Source organism: Mesoplodon mirus, assembly GCF_964341445.2.
Source record: "Mesoplodon mirus genome assembly, chromosome: 18".
In the NCBI taxonomy this organism is placed as follows: Eukaryota; Metazoa; Chordata; class Mammalia; order Artiodactyla; family Ziphiidae; genus Mesoplodon; species Mesoplodon mirus.
The window spans coordinates 44,700,583-44,719,892 of NC_138994.1; the positions used below are offsets into that span (position 1 = coordinate 44,700,583).

General features: G+C 51.0%; 1 pseudogene across 1 annotated transcript in view; it reads left to right on the top strand.

Annotated features, from left to right (window-relative positions):
* Positions 1-17,288, top strand: part of LOC309793432 (myosin-13-like) — a 37,190-nt pseudogene extending 19,902 nt beyond the window's left edge. Inside the window, exons 15-26 of the transcript in view lie at positions 1,501-1,618; positions 3,225-3,348; positions 4,656-4,792; positions 6,716-6,975; positions 9,078-9,313; positions 11,385-11,509; positions 11,900-12,025; positions 12,662-12,832; positions 14,939-15,037; positions 15,132-15,227; positions 16,879-17,013; positions 17,163-17,288. The product of the transcript in view is annotated as a myosin-13-like (transcript). The remainder of the gene's footprint in view (positions 1-1,500; positions 1,619-3,224; positions 3,349-4,655; positions 4,793-6,715; positions 6,976-9,077; positions 9,314-11,384; positions 11,510-11,899; positions 12,026-12,661; positions 12,833-14,938; positions 15,038-15,131; positions 15,228-16,878; positions 17,014-17,162) is intronic.
* The last annotated feature ends 2,022 nt before the right edge of the window (positions 17,289-19,310 follow it).

Here is a 19,310-nt window from a genome sequence, read left to right on the forward strand (position 1 = left end):
TAACCATCAACAATCCTGGATTCACAAATATGGCTGAGTTTCAGGGCCATTTGCCACAAAGGAAAGAACAAACCATCACACAGACTGTGGCTACGAGGCAGCTCTCTGACCAGCCGAGCTGTTGAATCCCAAAGGCTGGGCTTCTGGCATCAAGGTCCTGCTTCAGCAATGTTACAGGACAGCAGAGGAATTAGATGATCAAGGAAAAGATCCCAGCTCCACCTATTACTGCCCAAGGGACCAAGCTGAGTCCTTTAGCTTTCTGGTCTATAAAAGGAGGATTAAAACGGCATTTTCTTTATGCATTCACTTAGTTATTAATTCATTTATTTATTGAGTGAGCGCTTATAAAGTGTTGATGCATTTTGTAAATATTAACTCATTTAACCCGCCTTAGAGGGCTGTTGTGAGAATTAAATAAGCCAGTACACTTAAAGCATTTGAAACAGGTCCCATCACAAGAACAAAAAAATTGTAACTATGTATGTTGATGGAGGTTAACCAGACTTATCATGGTGATCATCTCACAATATATACAAATAGTGAATCAACATGTTGTACACCTGAAACTAGTAAAATGTTATATGCCAATTACACCTCAATGTTTTTTTTTTTTTTTTTTTTGCGGTACGCGGGCCTCTCACTATTGTGGCCTCTCCCATTGCGGAGCACAGGCTCCGGACGCGCAGGCTCAGCGGCCATGGCTCACGGGCCGAGCCGCTCTGCGGCATGTGGGATCTTCCCGGACCGGGGCACGAACCCGTGTCCCCTGCATCGGCAGGCGGACTCTCAACCACTGCGCCACCAGGGAAGCCCACCTCAATGTTTTTTAAATGCTGGTAGATAGCACTACAACAATAGTTATAGGTGAATTTAAAGAAACTCTGTCAGTTCATGATTAATGAGGTAGACAAAATACGTAAGAGTGCATGCAATATAATAAATTATATGGTCAGTTTGATCAATAGATCTCAAACACAATACGCTCATGAGAGAGAAGACTTCTTTGTGTATTCCCATGAAACTCTTACAACTGATTATTTATTAGGCCACCAGGGGACTAATAAAATAAAATGAAATAAAATAAAATGAAAGAAAATAGGGCCAAACACATTGTGAACACTCAGTAAATGTTGGCTGTCAATTATAGTAATAATATGACTATTATAATCATAAGAATAATAATAATTATGAGACGCATTTCTAGATGGAGACAACCATTCCATCTTCATCACAGTCAAGGGCCATGAACGGGGCAAAGATTAATATTTTGGTTTTTAGTCCCATGGTTACGGGGTGCTAGAGTCTCCCCAAGGCATTGAGACTATTTCTACTGTGAGATTGTAGGCAGGGTCCAGCCTCCATCCCCATCCCTCTGGAAAGGAACTGGCCTCAAACCTTCCCACTCAAGTCTGGGCATGTTGGGGTGTCTCATCGTGCCCAGATAGCCAAAGGAAACAAGGAAAAAGCCAAACACGCCCCGGGCCATTCTCTCCCCAGGCGTGATGGACCACCACTTGGTCCTGCACCAGCTGTTCTGTAACGGGGTCCTGGAGGGCATGCTGATTTGCAGGAAAGGGTTCCGCAGCCGGATCCTCTATGTTGACTTCAAACAGCAGTAGGTCACCTGTCTTTGAAGCTCTCTCCTTTTGAGGGTACCTCTTGCATTCTCCACAGGCACTCCTGGAGCTGGGTGTTTGGTGAGCTCACAAGCCTCCCCGGGTTTCCCTGGGATTCTTGACTTTTTTTTTTTTTTTTAATAACCTTAGTGAGATCTTTTATTTCTTCGTTTTTTTGGTTATATTTTTTTTAACTTTTTATTTCATATTGGAGCATGGGTGATTAACAATGTTGTGTTAGTTTCAGGTGTACAGCAAAGTGATTCAGTTATACATGTATCTGTTCTTTTTCAAATTCTTTTCCCATTTAGGTTGTTTCATAATATTGAGCAGAGTTCCCTGTGCTATACAATAGGTCCTTGTTGGTTATCTGTTTTATATATAGCAGTGTGTACGTGTCAATCCCAAACTCCCTAACTATCCCTGCCCACTCCCGACCCTAAGCTGGGATTCTTTCGCTGGGGAGATGACCCTATGCAGAGGGCTAGGCCGGCCCCAAGTGATTCCAAGGTCAGCTCCCAGACCACTCTCGCCTGACTGTGACTCCAGACCAGGGCTTCTCAGCCCCTACACTACGGACATTTGGGGTTAAACGATCCTTTACTATGGGGGCTGTCCCGTGTATTCAACCATTTTAGCAGCATCCTTGGCTTCTGCCCGCAGTTGCCCGTAGCAACCATACCTCCACAACCCCCAGACATTGCCCAGTGTCCCCTGGGGGCCAAATTGCCCCCAGCTGAGACCCCTTGCTCTAGACCAGGGCTCTCTTCCCAGCTGCCATCTGGGCCCATAGGTCCAGGCCTGGTCCAGGGGAGCGGCGGGAAGAGGACCCTCTAGAATGACCGTTAACCTGCAGGTCACAGCTGATTTCAAGGCTCTTTTAAGTCAGGTAAGAACCATTTCCTCTGAAAGCACCATTCCAGCCATGCACCCAGCAGGCCTTCCTTCCAATCTGTTTCTCTCCCTCCTGCCACAGCCCGCTTGCCTAAAATCAACCCCTAGATTCCCCTCTGCCAGACTAGTCGCTGTATAATATTCCATTTCCTCCTAAGGCTAAAGCAGGAGAAGGTTCTAGAAGCCCTGGTCTCACATGTGGAGCCTTTCTCAGGAGATGAATCCATCTGGGAAGTGTTGTCCCTCAGCTGAAACCTCTACCGTCGCCAGCACTGCCAAGCCAGTGGGGGGATCTAGGTAGATGCCAGTCCTGACCTGGCCGCCCAGTGCAGGGAGCCAGTGAGGGTCAGGCATCTCTTTGGCTCCCGTGTGCTGGGCCAGCTGCTGGCACAGCCCTTCCCCTCAGCTGCCTCCCAGGCTCCATCCCGGGTCCAAGGGATGCCACCTCCTCCCGCCCCAGGCTTACCCGTGCGACAGGGGAGGCTGCGGCCTCTCCGGCCTGGGTCACCGCAGAGTGACTGGGCTGGGCCCCCTCAGGGCTCTGAGGCCCCTGGGCGGGAGCAGGGAGAAGCAGGAAAAGGCAGCACCTCAGGGAACCGCAGGGCTGAGGACCCTCCTGGCTCTGCCCAGGGCTATGCGGCCAGAGGCCCTCCTCCAGACCGCTCACACCCAGGCCCCAAAACTGAACTGAACCCCACCCTCCCTCATCAGGCACCGGATCCTCAATGCCAGCGCCATCCCAGAAGGGCAGTTCATTGATAGCAAAAACGCTTCCGAGAAGCTTCTGAACTCCATCAATGTGGACCGAGAGCAGTACAGGTTCGGCTACACCAAGGTGAGCACAGGTGGGGCTGGGACAACCCCCACCCCGGGTAACCCCCAGCCCTGGGCCGCTTGTGAGCTGATGGGAGGAAATGGGTCTCTTTCCCATTCTGGTCAGCCTGACCATCTCTTGCCCAGTAGCCCCGGCCAATGGAACTCTGTGTCCAGGTATAGGAAGCTCTGTGTCTGTGCTGGTTTTAAGGGTCTAGAGGCTTAATTGGAAGCCAGAGCCCTACCAGCAACAGAAGAAAGAGATGGGGAGCAGAGAAAGAGCGCTCCTAAAGGGGAGAAGGAGCCCAAGAGATCAGAAAGTGTAGGGAAGAGTTCCAGGGACAGAGAGGACTTGAGAAGAATTATAACCAATAAACATGATTGCCATTTTTGAGCACATGTGCGTTGAGGCCTGTCACATGCCTTCTATACACATTTCACCGAATCCACCCAATAACCTGATGGTGATAAGGGTGGTACTTACTTTATGGGGTTACTGGGAGGCCCCCAGAGGACAAGAAACTTGCTCAAGGTCACGTGGATAGTGGGTGACAAAGGCCAGCTGCAAATCCTGGCCTGACTCCAAAGCTGTATGTCCAGAAGAGGGCCAGGCTGGGGTCGGGGAACATCATCACCTCAGGAAAGATCCTGCTGCCCCCAAGGGTGCCCTGTTTCCTTGAAACACCACAGGGGCAGAGGAAGCCCTGCAGGTGTGGGCAGTGCGGGGAAGGGCCCCAAGGGTGGGACCAGCCTCCTCAGATGGGCAGAGACAGAGGAGGACAGGGTGGCAGAGGTGTCTGTGAGTCTCTCCCCATCTGGGCCCAGCTGCACCTGTAGTTACTTTCCCACCTCATCCTTGCTTCCTGCACGTGAACTCCATCAGAATCAGTCTACATGGGCTGGGGAACATACTTGGAACAGGACCCAAGAGGGGCTCCTGTGGAGAGCAGAGCCTCCAAAAACCAAGTCCTGGGGCCTCCCTGGTGGCGCAGTGGTTGAGAGTCCGCCTGCCGATGCAGGGGATACGGGTTCGTGCCCCGGTCTGGGAGGATCCCATGTGCCGCGGAGCGGCTGGGCCCGTGAGCCATGGCCGCTGGGCCTGCGCATCCGGAGCCTGTGCTCCGCAACGGGAGAGGCCACAGCAGTGAGAGGCCCGCATACCGCAAAAAAAAAAAAAAAAACAAAAAAAAAAAACCAAGTCCTGAGTGCCAGATGGCTGCTGGTGCCAACCCAGGGCTCTGAAGGCCACGGGCTGGGGTTGGGCAGAGACAGCCTCCCTCGAGGGCCCCTGCTGAGGATGAAGCAGGGCTCATCGCTCCTCTAACACAGGTGTTTTTCAAAGCTGGGCTCCTGGGACTCTTGGAGGAAATGAGGGATGAGAAGCTGGTGACCCTGATGGCACGCACGCAGGCCTTGTGCCAGAGGTACCTGATGCGGGTGGAGTTCAAGAAGATGATGGAGAGGAGATGACGCAGACCCTCACCTCCCCGCCCTCTTCCTTGGAGCAGACTATGGCTTCCTGCTCTTGTCTGGGGATATTAATTTACTCGGTCACCCCTTTAACCCACATTTACTGAGCTGCAGTTCTGTGCTGGGGCCTCTGCTTGGCACTGGGGATGCAGAAATGAGCCCTGGCCTCCAGGAACCCGTGGAGGAGCAGGAAGCAGACACGTGCGTGGCTAGTTTTAACGCCTGTGACAAGCGCAATGTCAGTTATATTCGGGGCGGGCGGGACTCATTGGGGTTGGCATGAAGGGGTCAGCAAGAAAGAACTTTCTGAAGGAGGCTTTGCATGGCCTGAGAAAAGGTGGCCTGGGGGGAAGGAGACCGACAAGCAGGTCACGTGACTGGGGCGAGGAGTGGAGGTCCCCACATGCCACATTAAAGAGCCCAGGTTAAATCTTCTAGTTGATGGGGAGCCATGGAAGAGACGAGTGAGAGGATCAGGTTTATAGCTCAGAGCGGTCACTCTGGAGGACTTCCCTGGTGGTCCAGTGGTTAAGACTCCGCACTTCCACTGCAGGGACCATGGGTTCGATCCCTGGTCGGGGAACTAAGATCCCGTGTGCTGCACGGCGCGGCCAAACACACACACACAGGTTGCTCTGGCAGCTACAAGAAGAGCAGGCCTGAGGGCACAAGAGGGGCCAAGACCAGGCTGTAGCAGAAGTCCAAATAAAAGATGACAAGGACCTGAATTAGGAAACAGATCATGGGGGAGGGGAGGGGAGGCACTGAAGAAAGCCTGAAGGGCCTTATTCCTTCAGTAATTCAACAGGAGGAACAGCAGCTCTGGTGGCTGGTCCTGTGTGGGAATGTCAGGAAGAGGGGAAATTGATGGAAGCACCTTCTCCCGATTCCCCGATATCCCACAAAGCTCTACCGCTGTTGTTGCCATAACGCGCCACCATTACAGATTAGTCAAGAATACCTCCCAGGCATCTGTCCCGGTGAAGGGAAAGGAAGCCAGCATGGAAACGAAAAAAAAAATCTCAGAGAAGGGACCAGTTTAATGGAAAGAAAAGCAAGTTTTCAGGTTCACGTGCGTTTGATACAAAGCTGTGGAGGATGAAGATTAGGAAACAGTGTCGGTGTCACTGGGACGTAGGCTACAGTCTAAGTTCGGAAAAAAGATCAGTCCTAGAAAGGCAAGAGTCTGGGAGGTGACCAGTGGGCTGGAGACAGGTCCTAGGTAGACACCAACACTTCAGCAGGAAGCAGGAGCCCATATGGCAAAACATAGTGAAACAGGAAAACTGTCTTATCAGGGAATCAAGGGCAGAAGGATTGGGATTGACATATACACACTACTATATATTATAAAATAGATAACTAATAAGAACCTACTGTATAGCATGGGGAACTCTACTCAGTACTCTGTAATGACCTATATGGGAAAAGAATCTAAAAAAGAGTGGATATATGTATATGTATAACTGATTCACTTTGCTATACAGCAGAAACTAACACAACATTGTAAATCAACTATACTCCGATAAAAATTCATTAAAAAAAAAAGGTGAGAGTTAACAACTCAAATGTGGGAGAAAGACCCAATTACACAGGAATGAAAGAAGCTCATCACATTGTAATTAGAGGCCACTGACAACCTTAGGCTGAGCATTTTCAGCAGGGTAGTGGGGGTGGAAGCCAGATGGATGGGAGACCCTCAGTGGCCCTGGACCCTTGCTCACCTCCCAAATTTGCATGTGCTGTTTCCTCTGCTCTTCATTTGCAGAAGGGACTCTGGAGTCCATAGGATCTGCACAGCTTGGCTGTACCTCCTTCCCACCTGGCCGGGAAGGGTGAAGGTCATGGAGCCTGGGGGGCAGGGGAGTGGAGACTGGGTCTTGCTATGGTCCATTAACCCCAGTCCTAATGATGCACAGGGACTCCATCTTCTGCATCCAGTACGACATCCGATCTTTTATGAACGTCAAGCACTGGCCCTGGATGAGCCTGTTCTTCAAGATCAAGCCCCTGCTGAAGAGGGCAGAGGCCGAGAAGGAGATGGCCACCGTGAAGGAAAAGTTTGAGAGGGCCAAGGAAGAACTGGCCACATCTGAGGCTCATCGGAAGGAACTGGAGGAGAAAATGGTGTCCCTGCGGCAGGAAAATAATGACCTCCAGCTGCACGTCCAGTCTGGAAGTATCTCCCTGGGACCAGGAGGCCCCACCAGTGTCTATTCAAGAGACAGTGGTGCCACTCAGTGGGCCTACAGAGTATTGCATGACTACCCTGCCAGGGAAGGAGGCCAGCCCGGCTTAGTGGACTCAGAATACTGTGGAAAACACATCTGCAAAGTGATTTCTGCTCACTCTGATTTCTCCCTTGCTTCCATAGTGGAGCAAGATGTATTTTGCTGTGAGCATGAGGGGTTGTGTCTGTCATCAGCATAAAAAGCTGTCAAGAATGCACCAGGTCTTTTTAAAAACTAAATAAAAAGAAATCACTGGAAGTTCCCTGGTTGCCTAGTGGTTAGGATTCTGGGCTTTCAATGCCGTAGCCTGGGTTCGATCGCTGGTCGGGGAACTGAGATCCTGCAAGCTGCACAGTGTGGCTTGCAGTAAATAAATAAATAAATAAATAAATAAATAAAATTTTAAAATTAAGTCATTCAATTCAATGTAGAAAGAGTAATTTTCTATACAAGATTTTCAAGAAAATAATTATACTCTAAAAATGCTTTATATATATGTAATTCATAAATTACTGTTCATTTCCTTTACAACAAATATAAAATAAAATAAAAATGCTTTAAAGATATGCGTTTTTTATCAAAGAAATAGGGAAAATGAAACCATACAACCAGTAGGTAACACTCTGGCAGCATAATGGTCTCTTTTCACAGAGTTAAGACATTTAACGTTTGCCCTTTTTAATAAACCCCCAACATTTTACTGCTCGTCTTTTACTGCTCCCCTTTTCACTTTCCCAGTCAGTACGTGCAGCTGTTAGGAACCCTTCCCCAAGCACAGCAGGCAGGAAAAAGTTTTGGAATCAGATCTCTGGGTTTACATCCCAGATCCCCCACTTGGGAGCTGTGTGACCTTCGGCAGGTGACATCCTTTTTGTGCCTCAGTTTTCTATAAAATGGGCACAGCAATAGTAGCCACCTTGCAGCGTTGTTGGGAAGATCAGGTGAGTTCATGCTTGTACAATGCCAGCACACAGCACACGTTCAACAAACACAGAGGCTATTCTCGCCAGACTCTTTTCATCCTTTACCTCGAAATGTGTGTCCAGTTCTTACAATACTCTGGTAGGAGAAGACACAGTCCCATTACGTTTAAGAGCACAATCAGCTAATCCTGGCCACTCCAAGAGACTCATTAGAGTCTTCTGGGACATGTATGTATTAAGTGATGACAAAATCACTTAGTTTTGTCTATTTGGAGTTTTCAGTTCTGTGGCTTGAGGAGGCAGGGCTGAGGAGACACAGGGTGCACTTTTCTGCTGAGAGTCTAAAAAGGTAGTCATGTGTGGGAACTATTAGTTAGCTTGTGAAAGCACAGGGCAGATGAGTTGTTTTTCAACTCCTGGCAGAAGGAAGAGTAAAATGGCTGGGGGTCCAAACGTGGCAAATTTGCAGAGGCTTTATGAATGCCATGAACGCCTTTGCTTGAGATTAGCTTAGGTGATTTTCTATTAAGTAGATGACATCTTTAGTGGTTATAAAAAAAGGACTTGGGGGCTTCCCGGGTGGCGCAGTGGTTGAGAGTCCGCCTGCCGATGCAGGGGACACGGGTTCATGCCCCGGTCCGGGAGGATCCCACATGCCGCGGAGCAGCTGGGCCCGTGAGCCATGGCTGCTGAGCCTGCGCGTCCGGAGCCTGTGCTCTGCAACGGGAGAGGCCACAACAGTGAGAGGCCCGCGTACCGCAAAAAAAAAAAAAAAAAAGGACTTGGATGATATATATGTGCAAGTGTGTGTGTGGCCATGACTCATTCCTTGACTTGGGTCCAGATAATGGCCTTTTGGAGGGCAAAGCCCTTCCCTTCTGGGGTTGGTCAAGAGGCTGATCAAAAAATAACAATCTGTAAACAACAAGGCCCTACTGTATAGCACAGGGAACTATATTCAATATCCGGTAATAAACCATAACGGAAAAGAATATGAAAAAGAATATACATGTATAACTGAATCACTTTGCTGTACAGCAGACACTAACATGACACTGTAAATCAACTATACGTCAATAAATTCAATTTTTTAAAAGACATAACGATCTGGTTCTTTCAGGAAACAGAAAGCCTGATGGATGCCGAGGAACGGTGCGAGGGGCTCATCAAAAGCAAGATTCAGCTGGAGGCCAAAGTGAAGGAGCTAAACGAGAGGCTGGAAGAGGAGTGGGGAATGAATTCTGAACTGGTTGCCAAGAAGAGGAACCTGGAAGATAAATGCTCCTCCCTCAAAAGAGACACTGACGACCTGGAGCTGACCCTGACCGAGGTGGAGAAGGAGAAGCACGCCACAGAGAACAAGGTGAGCACGCCCAGCCCCCGCCAGGACCAGACAGGCGGGGAAGGAGCCCGTTCACCCAACATTGTCCAGAAGTGAGAGGGGAGCCAGTGGACGGGCGGTTACATCCCAACGAGTCCGCCTCTGCCCTGTTCTCGACCCCATGGGCTCTTCCCCACTCTGGCTGCCTGCCTGGTTGCACCACAAACTTCTAGCCCTAACCCTTCCTCCACAAGCCAAGAGATGCTTCAGGAGAAGCATGTGGCACAGGGGGAGCCGACAAATGTGCCTACAGGGCCAGGCAGATGATAAGGGAAGCAGGTGGTGAAGAAGGCAGAAAGCTGGACCACACCAGGGATTGGCAGGGAGGTTAGAGGCACAGGGACCCTCGTGCATTACTGGCAGAGTGTAGACTGATGCAGCCTTCGGGAACGCCGTCTGGAAATTCTTAGTCGAATTAAGAATCCACACATCCAGACTTCCCTGGTGGTGCAGTGGTTACGAATCCACCTGCCAATGCAGGGGACACAGGTTCGAGCCCTGGTCTGGGAAGATCCCACAGGCCGCGGAGCAACTAAGCCCGTGCGCCACAACTACTGAGCCTGTGCTCTACAGCCCGCAAGCCACAACTACTGAAGCCCGCGTGCCACAACTACTGAGCCCGCATGCCACAACTACTGTACCCCTGCACCTGGAGTCTGTGCTCTGCAACAAAGAGAAGCCACCGCAATGAGAAGCCCGTGCACCACAACAAAGAGTAGCCCCTGCAAGCTGCAACTAGAGAAAGCCCGTGCACAGCAATGAAGACCCGACGCAGCCAAAAATAAATAACTAAATAAATTTAATTAAAAAAACGAATCCACACATCCTTCAACCCAGTGATTCTGCTCCTGGGTATACAGACCAGGGAATTCTTCTGCCAGGTCCACGAGGGGACATGTATGAGGATGTCCGTGGCAGTGTGGCTTGTGGTGGGGGGTGCCGGAGGCAAGATTGGGGTCCACCCTGGAGGGATGGAGAGGTGCGGGGCAGAGGACACATGGCAGGGGTACATTACACAGTCATCAGGGCAACAAGATGGATGTAAAAGAGGACAAAGGAAGAAAAAGAAATATACAGCATGGTACCATTTATGTAGACTAAAATCACACGCACACAAAATAACATACACTTCACAAAAATAAATGAAAAACACAATCCACGATTCACATCATAATGGTTGCCAGTGAGACAGAGGCAAGGATGAGCTTGGCCAGGTGTGAGATGACCCGCGTCATTGTGGGACAGACAGTCGGGCGTTGATAGGGAGGTGATAGGGAGGGGTGGGGACTGCGGCGAACTGGAGAGCACTTGCCCTGCCCCCAGGTGGCAGCCAGGGCCCAGCGCCAGCCAGATAGTGCCCGGTGGCAATGTGACTCCAGCACTGCCAGAGCTTCCAATTTTCCTTGAGAAACCAGACATCCCAGATTTTATGTGAAATCTCATGTTTTTTCAACTTTTATTCAAAAGTTGTAAACTATTATGTGGCCAGATTCGGCCCATAGGTCAGAAATTACCAAGCTCTGATCTGGCAGAGTGTCATAGATGGAAAATAGTTCAATTTAATGCCTTAAAGTCTCTGCGGTTGGTGCCGTTGTCCTGCTTCCTGACACACAGGACTCCTGTTCTGGATTTTCCTGCACAGCACCTCATGCCTGTCCTTCCCCTTCCTGCCTCATTCTAAACCCCAGGTCAGCTAATAAACAAATCCCCATGGATGTACTGCGATGAATACAGACTGTTGTGTTCCTTCCAGAGGCCGCATATTTGCATTTATCAGTGTCCTTCCTTGTACCTTATAACACCCTCTTTAAAGGAATCCGCCTTATGGGGAGGGTTTGAGGCTCTGTGATAGGCCAGTGAGGATTGAAAAAACCCAGAGGCTGCCAATTTCAGGATGGTGCAGCCAACACAGTGAGCACCTGCTGGGGAGGCAAAGAAGCAGTAGCCAAAAAACAAAAAAGTCAAAGAAAAGGAAAAAAAAGAATCAATAGCCTTTGCCAGAAGCTTCTGGTTTAATTGTTTGAACTTTCAATTGGTGTTGATATTCTCTTAGGTAAAGAATCTTTCAGAAATAATGACAGCGCTTGAAGAAAACATTTCCAAACTGACCAAAGAGAAGAAATCTCTGCAGGAAGCCCATCAGCAACATTGGATGATCTTCAGGTTGAAGAAGACAAAGTCAGTGTGCACATTGCAGGTGTTTTCTCGTTTGTCATCGTCCTAAGAACTCTATGTACAATGTTTTGATCATGAGAATTATTTTTCATTTCACAGTTATGTCAACAATTTCCTTGTTCTAGCACCTTTAACTAAATAATCTATCCTTCCTCAAATATTTGAATGTCCACATTTATCATTTACTCAGTTCTTTTATGTACAATTCCTGGGCCTGTTTTGGGATATCTGTCCTATCAAAAATGAAAGTCTTTTTAATTTTTTTTCACCTGTGTGAAAAATAAGAAATGGAACATTCTCAAGATTGACTTCTTTCCCCACCCAACCCTCTCCCTTCCAATCGTTGTCAGTGTCCAAATGTAGCCCGAACCTCTTATCTAATTTTTCTTGTAGAACATGTGCCTGATAAACAGCAAGAAAAAACTGGAAGCTGACATAGCCCAATGCCAGGCAGAGGTGGAGAACTCTACCCAGGAGTCCAAAAATGCAGAGGAGAAGGCCAAGAAGGCCATCACGGATGTGAGCTCCATTCTTTCTTATCAGAGATGCTGTCTGGAGATAAGAAAGGGGCTTCTAGGGGCTTCCCTGGTGGCGCAGTGGTTGAGAATCTGCCTGCCAATGCAGGGGACATGGGTTCTAGCCCTGGTCTGGGAGGGTCCCACATGCCACGGAGCAGCTAGGCCCGTGAGCCACAACTACTGAGCCTGTGCGTCTGGAGCCTGTGCTCTGCAACAAGAGAGGCCATGATAGTGAGAGGCCCACGCACCACGATGAAGAGTGGCCCCTGCTTGCCACAACTAGAGAAAGCCCTCGCACAGAAACGAAGACGCAACACAGCAAAAATAAATTAATTAATTAAAAAAAGAGTTAATTACAAAAAAAAAAAAAAAAGAAAGAAAGAAAGGGGCTTCAGCCAGGACCTGCAAGTAGGTTTCCTCTCCTCACCCCTGCATTCAGTCAGTGGTGGCTTCCTGGAGAGACGGAAGGAGATGGAGCCTCGGCAAAGGCCAAGTGGGAGGGGAGCCATGCAGAATCAGTGGTGGCTGCGGGAAGGAGGAAAGCATCAGCATGCCTAGTACCAGCCTCACAGCATCCTCCGTGTGCCCGCATAGGAGGGCTGGGTGGCCCACTGATGCCTCCTGTGAACTTAACCAGGCGGCCATGATGGCCGAGGAGCTGAAGAAGGAGCAGGACACCAGCGCGCACCTGGAGCGGATGAAGGAGAACCTGGAGCAGACGGTGAAGGACCTGCAGCACCGCCTGGACGAGGCTGAGCAGCTGGCCCTGAAGGGCGGGAAGAAGCAGATCCAGAAGCTGGAGGCGTGGGTAGGGTGGCGGGAGAGGACTCTCCCTCCCAGAGTGACACCAGGTCAGCTGCCTCTGGCAGAACCACAGTCCAGAAACTTAGGTGGCGGGGATTTGGGCACTGAGTCGACTCTGGTTCAGTTTGAGGACCACTTGTGAAACTCCCTGTGAGCCCCATGTCCCCCCTACTTCTCCCTCTCCGGTCCCTACGCCCCAAGACACACACAAACCCACTTTCGAATGCGTATCCCTCGATACCTACAACGTAATGACATTTCAAATGTTCACATTCTGTTTTTATACAGATTCAGATCTACATAAATGGAGGGGGAAACATACTTTACAATCATGAGATTACACATTTTGGTGTAATTTACATTTTGGACCAAGCTCCACTTTGATAAACAATGGCCCATCCTACATAAGATATGCAGTCTCCCTTGCCCTCCCATTCCGGGATCTCATTCCCTTCCCAGATTTCCTAATGCCGAAACACAACTTGCAATTCTGCTGCCTTTCTCACCCATCCTAAATGCAGGGTGATTGGCGCTTCCCCCAGGCTAAATCGCCAGCAAAGTGCGATCCACACGCAGAACAGTCCTGATTTTTCTTTACCTGGGAGCGTATTTTGTAGTTTTTAGTTTCTTTGCTGGTGGTTCCCTTTGTTTCCTATACCCCTTGCTTCTCCCGTTAGACCCTGGATGGTTTGTTTTAGTTGCTTTTTTAAACAGACTGCATTACCCATTTGCAGTTTGGAGAAGGGCTCGGAGGAGGAGGATGTTAAACTATCTCTGTTGTCCCCCAGAGAAGGGGCATGAAAGAGGGAAAGAGGATGAAGGGGAGGAGAAGAGAAGGAAACAACTTCTCCCAGCAGGAAAGACCCAAACACATTCTTCACGCCAGCCTCCCAGGGATGTGGTCACCGGCACTTGTACACTTTAAATGTGAAACAATTATTTGGCTAAAAACTACAAGGCTGTAGACACATGAGTAACAAAAGTAAACACCAGGGAAGTCAGAGCTCCTCCCCAAATTCTTTAAATGCTCATTTTAAATTATTCCCAGTCCTCTTCTATTAAAACAAACTTGGGCTTGTCCTTCACACGGACCCCTCCCTGGATGGAGGAATTAGATCCCATGCCACCCTCTTTGATACTTTGATTCCTGGGTTGGCAGGGAACCCTCCGCCAACCTCCCCTCTGTCGTGGTGAGGCACCTTGACTGTCCTCCAACCCCCGGCTGCCCAGTTATCTTAGTTCCATTAAACTTGCAGAGGCCTAGAGAGAATTCCCAGGGAAGCTGATGGAAGACAGCTTCCCGGGGCCGGTGGGTGGGGTCTTCTCTGGAACAGTGCCCAGAGCTGCCTGTTCCACTGGTAGATTTCAAGGTTGATCCAGTGAGTCTGCAGGCCCAGAGCCGCCCTCTCTGTGGCTACTGGGATGCCCAGTGACTGGCTGCCACCTCCACCACTGGGCTCTCTCTGGATTGAGGAATCGGGCCCCAGGTGGTGACCTGCACTCTCAGTGGCTGTCCTGCCCCCTCACAACTTCAGGAAAGGCAGACACACCTATGAAATCAACAATACCTGTGTAGTGCTTTATCATCAAAAAATACTTGCACAGACGTTGTCTCATTTGATCCCCACAGTCAAGGCAGTTTGGGCAGGAATTATCATCACCATTCTAAATACACAGAAACTCACTCAGTGATGACAACGGACTTACTTTGGATCGATCAGCTGGACCGGGGGCCGAAACACACCTTTGACTCTACCTGGCCCAGGTTCTCTCCATGACCCCTGCCACCTTCCTTGATCAGAAAGCCCTCACCGAGCTGCATGGCCCCAGAGGAGGCGTCACTTTTTTGCAAAGCCTAGTCCACTAGGCAAGGCGCGTGCACCCGGGGCTGCTCTTGCCCAAAGACGGCGTCTCGTTGTCATTTGCACAAAGCCACGGCACGGACTAGTGGCGGCCTTGGGAACCACATGTGTTCCTGAGCCCTACGAGGAGACATCTGCGCAAAACATAAGTAGAGCATCTTGAGTTTACCCTAAAACAACCGGCACATGAGTGGGTGAGAAAAGCCTGGGAGGCGTAACCTGACCTCTGTGTTCTCTTCTGGGTGCAGGAGTTAGATAGCGGGCTAGAGGCTGAGCAGAAGAGGGGAGCCGAGGCCCTGAAGGGCGCGCACAGATACGAACGGAAGGTCAAGGAAATGACTTACCAGGTAGGCAACGGCTCTCCTGCATCCCTTGGATCAGACCCGGCAGAAGCAGCGGGGGAGGGGGTCTGGGGCCCTGGCACCGACGCTGTGTTGGCAGGCCGAGGAGGACCGCAAGAACATACTCAGGCTCCAGGACCTGGTGGGCAAGCTGCAGGCCAAAGTGAAGGCTTCCAGGAAGCAGGCGGAGGAGGCCGTGAGTAGGGGGTCGTGGGTTGGGGGGGCGTCCCGGCCCTGAGCAGGAGTCCGTCCCTGTTGTTTCACAGCGACCGCGGCAGCTGAGGCCTGAGTTTTCATTTGCAGGCTATAAACCCAAGCTCAGGACGCCCGCCCTTTTCCCTGCCCCGTCTGCATTATGCAAACCTGCCCCACCTCCCCCTTCCCTGGGCCTCCTGCCTCATTAGTCCTGGCCCCGGCCCTCCATCCCTTCCCTCAGCCCACCTGGCTTTAATCCCACCCACACTGGCTGACTCCACCCACCCCCAATTTACTCAGAATTCCCTGCCCCTGTGAGCTAACCTTGAACACCTGGCCTTAATTCACATGATCCCATCTCAGCCCTGGCCCTGGCTTCTACCACCTCCATCCTTCCCTGGCCTCCCTAGCTCCCACCTTCCAGTTCATCCTTTTTTTTTTTTTTTTTTTTCCGGTACGCGGGCCTGTCACTGTTGTGGCTTCTCCCATTGCGGAGCACAGGCTCGGGACGTGCAGACTCAGCAGCGATGGCTCACAGGCCCAGCTGCTCTGCGGCATGTGGGATCTTCCCGGACCGGGGCACGAACCCGTGTCCCGTGCATTGGCAGGTGGACTCTCAACCTCTGCACCACCAGGGAAGCCCCCAGTTCATCCTTTTTGATCCGCCCTTGAGCAAACAGGTGAAACCAACAGTGAGGAAATAGTTTGGGCTGAAACCAACATTTCCCAAATATCTTCTGGAGACACTAGGTCTGAAGGATGTTAATAGCAGGAAGCTGGGGCAGCAGGTGTGGGGACTGTGAGGTATTTTACAGAAAAGAAATCGTTTGGGAAACTCTGGGTTACGCAAAGTTGGACGACGGGTGGCTTTACTTCAAGGATTTCTCAGATTTTGCAGGTAATACGGGATGGACTCCATAGTGGAAAAGGCGTTCTGGATTGTAGCATTTCCTACCCTGTAATGGACCTTGGCATCTTTGTACTAGAGGCAGAGCCTCCCCCAGGACTAGTGTCCTGAGGAACAAAACCTGCGGGATTCTGGCCTGGATAAATGACTGAGGATGTGGCTTCTCCCCTGTCCTTTTTACTCCCCGCCCAAGAGCCTGGTGCTTCTGTCCTGACCTCTGGGAAGCAGATCTGAACTGGTTAAGTTGGGGGAGGATCAGTACAGTTGCAGCAGGACTGGCCAGGCTGGAGGGGCCCCGGGAGGCCACCTTCATCAGAAACTCTTGGATGGACCTCAGACTTATACAATGCCTGGGCTGCAGGCAGACAGTACGGGGAGCAGGCCCAGGGTGGGGTTGGGGGTGGGGGCTGGACCTTTGGTCTCTGACAGCTCCACATGCCTTGGGACACTTGGATTTCCTCCCAAGAGCTCCGGGGTTGGGGGGATGGCAGAGAGGCGGGGTGCAGGGGAACATGCAGGCATCCTGGGGGGCAGCAGACCAGCAAGGTAACCAGGCAGTGCACACAGGAGCCAGGGGCATCGTCTTCACCGCTGCAGAGCTCAGCTTTCCCTCCTCTGCCGCCAGGGAATTGGGGGCCCAAGCTCTCCTGGTTCCGCAGTTCCCCAGAGGCCATCAGGGACCAGGGGCCTCAGCGCCAGAATGAGGGATTTCCTCAGCCTCCTGCCCCCTCCACCTTCCGTTCAGGAAGAGAAGGCCAACAGGCAGCTGTCCAGGTGCCGGAGGGTCCAGCACGGGCTGGAGGAGGCCGAGGAACGGGCGGACATCGCCGAGTCCCACGTCAACAAGCTGCGGGCCAAGAGCCGGGACATGGGGGCCCAGGTGAGAACAGACTTCCTTCCCAGACGTCCTAGGACCCAGGACCAGGCAGCACCCAGCAGAGTTTGGAGGGTGCCTGTCAGTACACCTTCCCCGCTGCTGGTCGTGCATCCACAAAAGCCACTGCTTTAGCCTGGACCCCATGGTTCCAGGCTCACAGGAGCAGTGCGGGACCAGGGGCCAGACCACCCTATCATCCCCGCCCCTCCATGTTGCAAGAGGCGCTGCCCAAGAAGCCCCTGCTTTTGGGGGGATTCACCCCAACTCTGGGAGCTTGACTGGTTTGTTTTTACAACGCGTGAAGGGAGATAAAGCCACACCTGAATATTTTTCTGAGGCTCCAGCATCTCCAGCTGCCCCCACTTGAAGACAGTGCCCAGCTTCACCTTTGGTTTGACTCATTTCCTGCGTACAATTCTTTTTCTCCCCCAGAAGATGGAAGAATGAGCCCTTCCCAATGCCCGTTGCCATGGGACACCTCGGGAAAACGGAGAGAAGGTGTGAGAAATAAATTCTCCTGACTACTCGGATCCCTGGCTCTGCCGTGTTTATCATCACGGTCCATTCCTCCTCCGTGGGGTGGTTTTCAGATTCTTGCCAGGTCTATTTATAAACTATAAAGAAAGTAAGGGATGTGAAAGCAGACCCTCCTGGCCCCGAGAAGGAAAGGTGGAAATCCAACCCATAGCGAGATATATCACCAGCTCCCCAGCAGTTAAAAATAAAAACCCTTTCAGATAATCATACCCCTTTTTCTGCCTAGGAACTCATAAGTCTTTCCAGTTCAGTTCCCCTAAATTTACAGACAGGGAAACTGGACCCAGGTAGACGAAGCACTCTGACTGTAGTTGTCCAGGGTGGTGGGAGACTAGACCCCAAGATCCCAGGCCCCCCAAGCAGGGCTCTTTCCACCAAGCAGCTCTGCTTTTCCATCCCGTCCCCCCCAGCGGCCGTGTCTCCACTCCTCTCAGACCACCCACAGCTCCCAGAACATCTTTGGAGGCTGTAGGCTCTCCTGAGCCTGGGATGCATTCCTGGGAGGACAGATGCTTCGGGAAGGACTGCCTAGGAGCTGGCCTATCCTGCAAGCCCTGCCCCTCCTTCGGGTCCCTCCTCTCCACGCACATGGATCCTCCCCCTGGTGCTTGAGCCAAGGGTGAGGGGCGCAGCTAGTCTCAGGGTCACTCCCAGATCCCAACCAGATCTTGCTGAGTGTGATTATGTTGGTTTGCGTACCCTGAAGGGTAGTAAAGCAGCAGGACAAACAAGGACAGGATCAGAAGCCAAGACTAAATCTGAGCCTCGGCCTGACCACTTAGTAGCAACAGCTGCGTGGCCTGGGTTGGCCACATACATTCTCTGAACCTGAGTTGCCTCAATGGTCAGACTGACCCGTGTGGTCAGGGGCATGGACTTTGGGTTCCAGCAAACCTGGATGGAATCCCAATATTATCACATACCAACTGTGTGGCCTTGGGCAACTTAAGACTAACGGTCTGGGGGCTTCCCTGGTGGCGCAGTGGTTAAGAATCCGCCTGCCAATGCAGGGGACACGGGTTCAATCCCTGGTCCGGGAAGATCCCACATGCCGCGGAGCAACTAAGCCCGTGAGCCACAGCTACTGAGCCTGTGCTCTAGAGCCCACGAGCCACAACTACTGAAGCCCACGCACCTAGAGCCCGTGTTCCACAACAAGAGAAGCCACCGCAATGAGAAGATAACGCACCGCAATGAAGAGCAGCCCCTGCTCGCTGCAACTAGAGAAAGCCCATGCACCGCAATGAAGACCCAGTGCAACCAAAAATAAATAAATAAATAAATTTATTTAAAAAAAAAAAAAAAGACTAATGGTCTGAGCCTCAATTTCCTTATTCTGTAAGGCAGAGATACCAATAAACATCACAGCTTCCCTGGGACAGATGGGGGGTTGGGGTGTTGGCAAGGGGTGCAGGGTTTCTGGCTTACTATGTACCAGGCACTGAGATGCACTCTCCTCTTACATCTTAGATCGTCCCTTCTCTCTGGCCTTCTAGATCCTCCTTTCCATCTCATCACCAGCCCAACCCTGTGCCTTTGACACAGTGGGGCTGGAAGTTAAGGATGGGTGGAACCAGTAGTGGTGGCAGGAAATGATTCTGAGGTCGGGTGATCTCAGGTGTCTGACGTCACCATCACCGTCATCACCATCATCATCACTATCATGATCTTCACCATGCTTATCATCAGCGCTATCATCAACATCCTCATCATCATCCTCACCATCATCACCACTATCATCACCATACTCACCATCATCAGGG